This window comes from Haplochromis burtoni, unplaced genomic scaffold, assembly GCF_018398535.1.
Source record: "Haplochromis burtoni strain Fernald_Lab_line unplaced genomic scaffold, NCSU_Asbu1 Contig_37, whole genome shotgun sequence".
Classification (NCBI taxonomy): Eukaryota; Metazoa; Chordata; class Actinopteri; order Cichliformes; family Cichlidae; genus Haplochromis; species Haplochromis burtoni.
The window spans coordinates 2749995-2760714 of NW_024582398.1; the positions used below are offsets into that span (position 1 = coordinate 2749995).

Below are 10720 nucleotides of genomic sequence, written 5' to 3' on the forward strand. Positions count from 1 at the left end.
GCACCAGACAAATAAATCACTATACTGGAAATAAATCTCATTGGTCAGTGTGTCTGAGCTTGTTTATCAGTTTAATCTTCTGAATTTATCGCAGCAATATCACAGCAAAGCCTTTAAAAATGTAGCATTATCTTGAATCAGCAGTCTTGGGTTTTATGAGGAGGAAATCAATGGTGTCGCAGCTCGAGTGTGACTTGCCATCCATCAGTCTGCAGGCTGACTGGAGCAGCTAATGTAGCTGATATGCTGAATGGCCAATTTCCTGTTACCTGTTAAAGAGGGTACAGCAGCCCCTCTCCCACCTCTTTGTTTCCCTGTAGGTCACTGCAACACAGATAAAAAAACAGCATAAAGTAACATGCCGTGGTTTTGCATCTGTAATCTGAGCATCTGTATGATTTGCAATCCAAGAAGAAATCCTATTTCTGATATTAATTAAGTTGTGGCAACCAGTAAATGCTATACCCTGAAAAACTAGGCCGAAATCTCTCAGGTCTGTTTGGGATATCACGATGCAACACTATCATTATTTTTATTTTCAGGATTATTGACATTGTGGTCCATGCATTCTGCATATTTGATCTGCTAGCCCTCCAGGCTGGGGCAGATCTCCTCCTACACGTTTCATGTTGCATGTCAAGTGATCACACTACAGAACATTTACCTCACTCCTTCCTGGAAGGAGAGTAGGGTGGGGGATGCAAGGTTATCTCCGTCTGATGACTAGATTGCAATATTTACTTGTGCTTTGCTCGAAACCAGATCAGCTGATTTGATGCTTTTGAAGAAAAAGATTCAAAGAGGTTTCAGAACTTTTTTTCAGGCTACTCATTGCTCCTGAGTGCATTGAACGTTATCCTGCAAATCATCCATATCCTGTTGACTTAGATTTCCAGGATGTTCTTTCCATCATCTCCTACTTCCTGTCTGAAAACACACTTTGGTTAGGACCATATAGGGGTGTCCAGCTGTTGCATGGTGATCCCACAGTTGACTTGAGTGCTTTTAAGTTTGCAGGTTATTACACCATGCTTTCCACAGCTGTTCTTTCATCTTTTTAGCTTAGACAGAGGAAAGATGGGCCACATCCAGAAGAGGCCAATTAGATCAATCGGTATCCAAGCAGGAAATCATTTAAGTGCCTATGAGCAGAACCATTTATATAAACAATCGATCACATTATATAAAACTTTACTTTAAAAAGTTTAAGCGTTCTTGTGGCATTGGTTTAACTGCAGCAGACAGCTTTTTTTTCACCCAGATTGCAGTAATAAACTGAATATTTGCACCCACTTGGTAACGCTAAGTGTACTAACTTGAATGGCCAGTTGAGTCTGTCTCCAAAAGCATAGCAAACCCAAATGACGTCCATGTTTGTAGAAAAGCCAGAAAAAATGTTTGCACACAGTCTATATATGCTTATTGCTAAGAAAGTTTACAATATGTTCATTACTTCTAAAACCATGATGACATTGGCTGTAATGCTAAACTAGATGCTACAAAAAATGTACAAGCTGTTATATACAGCCTTTGTATGCAGCCTGTATACACGGTGAACATTGTGCAGTTAAAAGTCAAGCTATTTTTTCCTTCTGAGGTAAGTGGATCATTATGATGAAACGTCTGTAAATTTTAAACCCCTAGGATTTTGCTTGTGTGTATTGGAACAATTTAGCCTTTTTTTTGTCACTCGTCTGGTATTTTTTAACTCGATTTTATTACAACATGAGTAATCTTAGACAACTAATTCTTGGCCTATGACTGTGGCACACCCACAAATAAATATTACTGTCATAGCTCAAAAGTACACAGTTTTATTGAGCTATTCGGTTTTATAACGTGGCTTCATATGCTGTACAGCTGAGCCAATGCTGAGGCAGAGATGTGTTAGTTTAGTCAGTGTTTTTACACTCAACAGTCACTCAAAGCTGAACCAATAATGGCTCTAGCGCTTTTCCTCCCCATGTTCTTTTATGTTCCTTCATCTGATTGGCCATTCTGTCTCTTCTTTCAACCTCACTCTTTTTAGTTCTCACAGTCCAGCTAATTTTACACACCCCCACCCACTTTTTGCTGTAAACCACAGTTCACACACAGGATATGATCTGTTGTTTCTCTTCCTGCTTGTGGACTGCAGGTTTTCTGAGTCGGCTGCATACAATGACAGTGATGTGATGCTTGGGGAGTACTCCTGACCAGTGGTCAAAAGAGTTAGATTTACCCCACAAGCTGGACAGTGGTGTTGAGGTTTTGGATAGGATTATGTACGTGCACACCACATCAAGAATGTACCTTTCACTAGTTTTGTGAAAGGTATTCTAGACATGCAGCAGATTAGATATAAATATAGCACTTGTGCCTCTTACTAATCATTTAAAAGACTTTTACAAGGCTCACGTACACACTCATATGGTTTTTTTCCCCGCAGTAACCACAGATGATTACATAAGATTGTTTTTTTTTTTTATTTAATTAAAAATAGTGACTAGTTATTATTTTGAGACTTTCTTTACTGGATACTTTGATTTGATTTGATTTGATCCATATCTTTATGTTGGCATCTGATAGACAGCCTGAACTATGTTCCCCCCCCCTCCCCCCCTTTTTCAGTAGCAACAGTGTAAAGTGGATAAATGAACAGTTATTGTTATATATTAAATCACAGCTAGACATTTTAAAAATTTCTTCCCACTCCCTATTTTTGGCAGTTTTCTTGCAAAAAACGTGTAGGCGTTGGTGGTTTTTTTCCTCTCTAGCATGTGAAACATCTCAGTTCCCAGACAAGGTTGCGCAGATAGACATGACTTGTGGCTTTTGTGCTGTAGCCAGATATATATATATATATATGTATATATATATATATATATATATATATACACACACACACACACACACACACACACACACACACACACACACACACACAGATAGCATGAGAAATCCTCAAGGGTTTTTTTCCTCCCTTGTGTGGGTGTATATGTTTCTTACATGCCCTATAATGTCAGTCTACTGTTCACGGTTGTTTTGGCTTTGTCTGTACTAGAAGATGGTTTGTAGATGCCTGTGTGTGGCGATGTGTTTGCTCCCTCTTGTGCTGGAATACCACTGTTTCTCTGTTTCTCATGAATATTTACCACTTGGGGTTCACGGAGTTTATATTTTGCAGGGAATTCTCAGCTGGGATCTTGTATAATCTTAACCCAGTTCTGTCTGAGGTGCTCCCAGGCTCCTGGGAGAGCAACTTTGGGAAGGATGTGAGAGGAGGAAGGGAAGACAGACACTGCCACTGTGGGGATGTGTGTCGGATTATTGGATAGAAGGCTGAATAATAACTGTTTTTACATGCTGTACTTATAATGAACTGAGGATTTGTAAAGGCTTTTTGGGCAGCTGTTATGTCTGTCACGTTGTGTCTGGGTTGTGTGACTGAAAATTTGGTTGACAGGCTGTCCAGACTGATCCTTTTTTTCTTTTCTTTTTTTTTGCTGTTACAGACGGGCTAAATGCACAATTCAATCCATAATTTAAGGTGCTTAGGCGAATGAAATACAATTAAAAAGAGTCATATAAATAGTTTGCTCATTTAAAACGTAAATTTTACTCACAGATGTGTCTGTGTGTATATGTGCATATGTGTGTACACACAGTCACCGGCCACTTTATTAGGTACACATATTAAATGGCTTGTTTAAAATTGTATATATATAAAGAAAATGGTGGAGATGGCACAAAGTCCAAGACAGTGGTAATGGATGGCTATGTACTGAATCCACACACACTGGGAAAAACTTTCATTAGTTTATTTTTGGGAAGTCCCATTTTGCAAGCCATCTATAATACAAATTACTCTTTCAAAACATTTGGTATCATTTGCAAATTTAAAAAAAAAGGCTCCACATCTTTTCTATATGTGCCAGAAATGGAGCATAGGTTTACATAAATCCACCTCCTGTACGTCTGCCAACACATTTTTAACAATTTCAGTCTGAATGTGTGAGAAAACCCTCCGTTACCCATGGGAGACCTGAAAGGAGGGTATAAAGAAGGAGGGGAGGATGGGTGAGGAAATGGGGACAAGGAACATAATTTATCTACCTGAGAATCTGGGGGAAGCTTTTTTTTTTATGTGGAAACCTTATAAATAAAGTTTCACCTTCAGCTGAAGGATTCTTGGATAAAACTTTAATTCTTAAAAATCAAATTTCTAAAAAAGAAAGAGAAAAACACAAAAACACAGAAGAAAAGATTTCAGCAGTTTTCACTTGATAGCGATGGGGAGCATGCATGCCGAGTGGTTGCTATGGTGACTGTCACGTCTAGCCGTGCGAAAGGAAGGTGCGGATGGAGGGGTTTCTCTCCCTCTCTCTGGCTGTTACAATATACTAATAGAAACATCTCCTAAAGCCCTATCCTTGTTCTGCCCTTTCCCACTGGAAAACAGGCAGTCAACATTTGCTGTAATAAATGAATTGCCACACTTCAGGATTCCCATGATAATCAAATAACAGCACAAGCCAAAACATCCAGATTCAGGAAGGACAGAGTGGAACAGAAACCAAATTCTGCCCCCAAAAAGGAAATATCATATTGTTAAGTTTGCACAATATAGTTTTAGATTATAACAAAGTTCCTGGGAAGCACCATGAGAGACTGCTTTAAATCTCATATCGTCTCAAAGTGCATAAATAAATAATATAAGGTCTGACAGTGTGGAGCCAGATCAAGCAAACTGTTGAATAATAGAAGAACCTTCCTGTAATGCAATCAGATGCAGTGCATCACTGAGAGCAAAGGACTGCAAACCGTGAAAGCTGCTAAAAGCAGAATACAAACGTGTACAACTTTGTACGTGTAAAACTGAATTACTGTGAAAAGCAGTAATACATCAAAAATTTTGTGTCAGATACAATATTTAACTCAATCTTTTACGGGGCACATGAAAAAGGCAAAGTATGCATAGTTGTAACAGGTGGGGGGAAATACGATGAAGTGAGTCAGTCAATCGTACGTGCACATTTTATTATTGTTATTTAAAAAAATGTCTTGTTCTCCACTACAGCTGCAAAATAAATATCATTTAAACTAAAGCAAGACCAGTATAATCAATTGTATTTAGCAAGCCAGGTTGTCCGTGATGACTGCATACAGCTATCACTTCGTCAAACAGCGCATGCGATAAAACAGCCCATAAATAATCAGTCATACTTGTCAGATAAAATATGCTAGGGTACGAAATCATTTGCACACCTAGAGGGGTATAAAATACATTCTGAGCTCAATATGCATTATAAGTAAACACAGCCAAAAGGTCATGTGTTCCACAAAGATACGCAAACAACAGCTCGGCTACTGGTATTAAAAGCAAATAGAGTTAAAACTATAGTCAAACAGGAATATATATAGAAAAGAAACTTAATAAAAAAAATTATCTTCCACTCTGATGTTCATCTCAGCGAGGAACAGATTGTGCAAGTGCAACATATGTGCTTTTCCTGCAGGTGTAAGATTTACAGCTCTGCACCAAATCTCGCATACAGCTGTCATTTTCCCTGCCAAAGCCTGTTAAGTTCAACCCAAATAGAACCAAGGTGACAAACAGCAGGTCAAACACAGATGGACACCTATATGTATGTAGCAGACATCTTTGACTCATCTACCTCTCCAGGGTTGTGGTCAATCAGATTAGAGCATCACACTGAGATTTTCGAATACACTAACACAAATCCAATTATTAGAGATAAGCTTCTGCGTGGCATACTCCATCTACATCACACACACACACACACACACACACACACACACACACACACACACACACACATAGAATGAGAGAGGAGAGAGATGTCACTTCACCCTAGCTGCTATCGGGCCCCAGCATCAGTCCAGCACAAAAGTCCTCTCTGACCTGCCACTATGTGTCACTTCCAAAAACACAAAGCCTCTATCAACAGTTCACAACTTTACCAAAGACTGATACAGACTGATTCATTTCCAAGCAATAAGGAAAATATGACCTTTGCGTCACGGTTCTGGGTCAGTTTGACCCAGTATTTTGAGTTGTTATGGTTTGGTTTATTTTTGAATGATGGATTGTTCTTTATGTTTCTCTGGTGCTTTGTTGGGTTTTATGATGAATCTGTGTTTCAGTTATTTTGGTGTGTTTTTGCATTATGGATTGTTTTCTTATTCTCTTGTAGTGCTTGTGGTGATGATGATGATGATGATGATTTTCATGTTTCTGTTTATCCGTGTTTAAGGATTTGTTGTTTCATGTATTGTTTGAGTTGCATGTGTTATATTCTGTCTGCCTCTCTGTCTGCGTCTTTGTTTAGTGGTTTCTTGTTTCCTGTTTTATTGTGAAGGTCTGTGTCTCATGTGAGTGTGTTCAGTTCTACTGCTCCCCTGTCTCGTTAGTCCAATTTCTCCCAGCTGTGTCTCCCTCCTGTTGCCCATTCCCTGATTACCACCCTGTGTATATTAGCCCTGTGTTTTCCTGTGCTCAGTGTCGCGTCATACCATCAGACTTGCCTGTGTGTTTCAGTTTCTAGTGATTCAGTGTCAGTTCATGTTTTGTCACCAGCAATAAAGCTGAGGTTTTTGAGTTTCAATTTAGTGTCTGAGTCCTGCATTTGGATCCTACCTCTCCATCCGCCTGCACACAGAGCCCTGACGCTTTGAGTATTTTCTAAGTGCTACATAATGGAAATTATTAAAAGACGTGGTAAATTAGAAGTTAAGGCCTATAGGAGATGAAAGCTGCAGTTTAGTAGCTGTTTTACAAAGTGTTATAGAAATGTAAAAGTGAGAAGAGTGGCAAGGTGCACTGTGATTTATGGTGTTTAGAGTCAAACTTGAAAGGGACTAAAATCAGCCTTTATGAGAACTGCAGCAGCAGAAACGATAATAAATGGCACTTCAGAAATAAAAGCATGTGTGCCAGCTCTCTGATCTGTTATGAATGGAGCCGTGTCCCTGATTAGCCGTCACCACACTGTGGCCTTAATAATCCAGAGCAAGAGGTCAGGCAGGAATGAAGAGTGTGATTTTGTTATCCGATACTCCCTCGCCTGTCTGTGTCACTTCCAAACACACCGGTGGATCTTGGCATCCAGGTTTGATGAGCACCGAGTGGTTTTCCTAAGCAGCTGATAGCGTAGTGGTTAGACTACACGCCTTTGGAGCAGAGGATCGCAAGTTCGATTCCTGCCTGGGGCGTCTGTATCCAGTAAGGGTCCTAAGGCTAGACCCCCTATGCTAAGCGAGCCTACCGCAGACATGAGCGAGACAGATAAATATGAAGGCATGCCGGCTCGGACGTCGCCCGGATCAACAAGGTCCGCGTCAGGTGTTGAGGAACCAGGGCACCCTGACGAAAAGTGGGCTACTGGAACAAGAAGGCATCGGTGGGCAAGAGACGAAAACAGGGCGTTGTTGGAATGCTACTACGCAAGTAACCCCGGCGGAAGGGGCTACATGAATAGGATGACGGACCTATGGATTCTTCGATACCCAACATCCACAATGACGGCGAAACAACTAGTAGCTCAGTGTTCCAACATTCGAAAGAAGGGACTGCTCTCACAGCTAGAGATTGACGAGGTACAACACAAATGCTACGGCAAGGAGGAGTCAGGACGCCAGGTCAGGGGGGAGATATCATCACCCCCACCCGAGATTGGGTACATAGCCCCAAGTGCGATAGGAGAAGGATCGTTGAGTGCGAGAGGAACTGACCTGAAAAATAGGATCATGGCCAAGCTTGAAACCTGGATCCCCCGTAGCCGGTTACCAAGATTACGTGAAGTACCCTCAGAAGGTCTGCTAGATGATGTTAATGCAGCACTACGGGCAATACCTACAACCACGATTACCGACACTAACAAGCTGATCTACAATACGGCAGCAGTGATCAGTGAGATGCTTGGCTACAAGTTGAACAGCCACAAGGGGCAGTACCCTCCATGGAGAAGGAGGCTAGAGGGCAAGATCAAAGTAGCACGGAGGGAGGTTAGCCAACTAACGGAGTTGCAGAAAGGTGCGACAAAGAAGGTGCCTAAGAAATACAGCAAGCTGTCCATACCTGAGGCCTTGGAAACTGCCAAGCAAAGACTCACAGCCTTGGCCAGCCGCTTGAGGAGGTACACCAGAGAGATAGAAGGCAGGAGAATAAACCAGCTGTTCTCCACAGAACCAGCAAAGGTGTACTCTCAGTGGCAAGGGAACAATAAGAGAACAGCACCACCAAGGCTGGAGACGGAGCAATACTGGAAGAGCATATGGGAGAAGGACGCAACCCATAACGGCAATGCTCAGTGGCTAGTGGATCTGAGGGCAGACCACAGCGACCTCCCTGAACAGGGTCCAGTAACCATCACAGTGGCAGATATCCAAGAAAGGGTCTCCAGTATGAAGAGTTGGACAGCACCAGGGCCCGACATGGTTCACGCCTACTGGCTAAAGAAGCTGACTGCACTCCACGAGCGTCTGGCAGCACAAATGAACCAGCTGCTAGTTAACGAGAGACACCCGGAATGGCTAACCGAAGGTCGGACGGTCCTGATCCCCAAGGACCCCAAGAAGGGACCGGTCCCCTCCAACTACCGACCAATAACCTGCCTCAGTACTACATGGAAGCTCCTGTCAGGCATCATATCGGCTAAGATGAACAGGCACATGGGTCAATACATGAGTGGGACACAGAAAGGAATTGGCAAGAATACCAGAGGCGCAAAACACCAGCTACTGGTAGACAGAACAGTCAGCCGAGACTGCAAGACCAGACTGACCAACCTGTGCACTGCCTGGATTGATTACAAGAAGGCCTATGACTCAATGCCCCACAGCTGGATACTGGAATGCCTAGAATTGTACAAGATCAATGGGACCCTAAGAGCCTTCATCAGGAACTCAATGGGGATGTGGCGTACAACACTAGAGGCCAACTCCAAGCCCATAGCACAAGTCACCATCAAGTGCGGGATCTACCAAGGAGATGCTCTGTCCCCACTGCTGTTCTGCATAGGCCTGAACCCCCTCAGTGAGATCATTAACAAGACTGGCTACGGATACCGACTACGGAACGGAGCAGTTGTCAGCCACCTCCTGTACATGGATGACATCAAGCTGTATGCCAAGAGTGAACGAGACATCGATTCACTGATCCACACTACCAGGCTATACAGCAATGACATTGGAATGTCGTTCGGACTGGAGAAGTGTAGTCGGATGGTAACAAAGAGAGGGAAGGTAGTCAGAACTGAGGGGATTGAACTACCAGAAGGCAACATTGCAGACATAGAGGACAGTTACAAGTACCTGGGGATCCCGCAGGCAAATGGGAACCATGAAGAGGCCGCTAGAAAGGCTGCAACCACCAAGTACCTGCAGAGGGTCAGGCAAGTCCTGAGGAGTCAGCTGAATGGTAAGAACAAGATCCGGGCCATCAACACGTACGCCCTGCCCGTGATCAGGTACCCTGCTGGGGTAATAGGCTGGCCAAAGGAGGAGATAGAAGCCACTGACATAAAGACAAGAAAGCTCCTTACCATGCATGGAGGGTTTCACCCCAAGTCCAGCACCCTGAGGCTGTACGCTAAGCGGAAGGAAGGGGGCCGGGGACTGGTGAGTGTCAGCACCACAGTCCAGGATGAGACAAGGAACATCCAAGAATACATTGGGAAGATGGCCCCAACTGACCGAGTGCTCAGTGAATACCTCAGGCAGCAGAAACCCAAGAAAGAGGAGGGAGACGAGGAACCATCATGGAAGGACAGGCCCCTGCACGGTATGTACCACCGGCAGATAGAGGAGGTGGCTGATATCCAGAAATCCTACCAGTGGCTGGACAAAGCTGGACTGAAAGACAGCACAGAGGCACTAATCATGGCAGCACAAGAACAAGCTCTGAGTACAAGATCCATAGAGGCTGGGGTCTATCACACCAGGCAAGACCCCAGGTGCAGGCTGTGTAAAGATGCCCCAGAGACAATCCAGCACATAACAGCAGGGTGCAAGATGCTAGCAGGCAAGGCATACATGGAACGCCATAACCAAGTGGCCGGCATAGTGTACAGGAACATCTGTGCCGAGTATAACCTGGAAGTCCCGAGGTCAAAATGGGAGATGCCCCCAAGGGTGGTGGAGAATGACCGAGCTAAGATCCTGTGGGACTTCCAGATACAGACGGACAAAATGGTGGTGGCTAACCAACCGGACATAGTGGTGGTAGACAAACAGAAGAAGACGGCCGTAGTGATCGATGTAGCGGTTCCGAATGACAGCAATATCAGGAAGAAGGAACACGAGAAGCTGGAGAAATACCAAGGGCTCAGAGAAGAGCTCGAGAGGATGTGGAGGGTGAAGGTAACGGTGGTCCCCGTGGTAATCGGAGCACTAGGTGCGGTGACTCCCAAGCTAGGCGAGTGGCTCCAGCAGATCCCGGGAATAACATCGGAGATCTCTGTCCAGAAGAGCGCAGTCCTGGGAACAGCTAAGATACTGCGCAGGACCCTCAAGCTCCCAGGCCTCTGGTAGAGGACCCGAGCTTGAAGGATAAACCGCCCGCAGGGGCGTGCTGGGTGTTTTTTTTATATATATATATATATATATATATATATAGTGTGTGTGTGTGTGTGTGTATGTCTTCTTGACCATGTCTACATGCCTAAAAGCATTGAGTTGCTGTCACATGATTGGCTAATAAGAGATTTGCATTATCCTT

At 43.6% G+C, this 10720-nt stretch overlaps 1 protein-coding gene across 2 annotated transcripts in view; it reads left to right on the plus strand.

The window, feature by feature from the left end:
* Positions 1-10720, plus strand: part of ptprea (protein tyrosine phosphatase receptor type Ea) — a gene marked incomplete in the record, with an annotated part of 71005 nt that overhangs the window by 16615 nt on the left and 43670 nt on the right.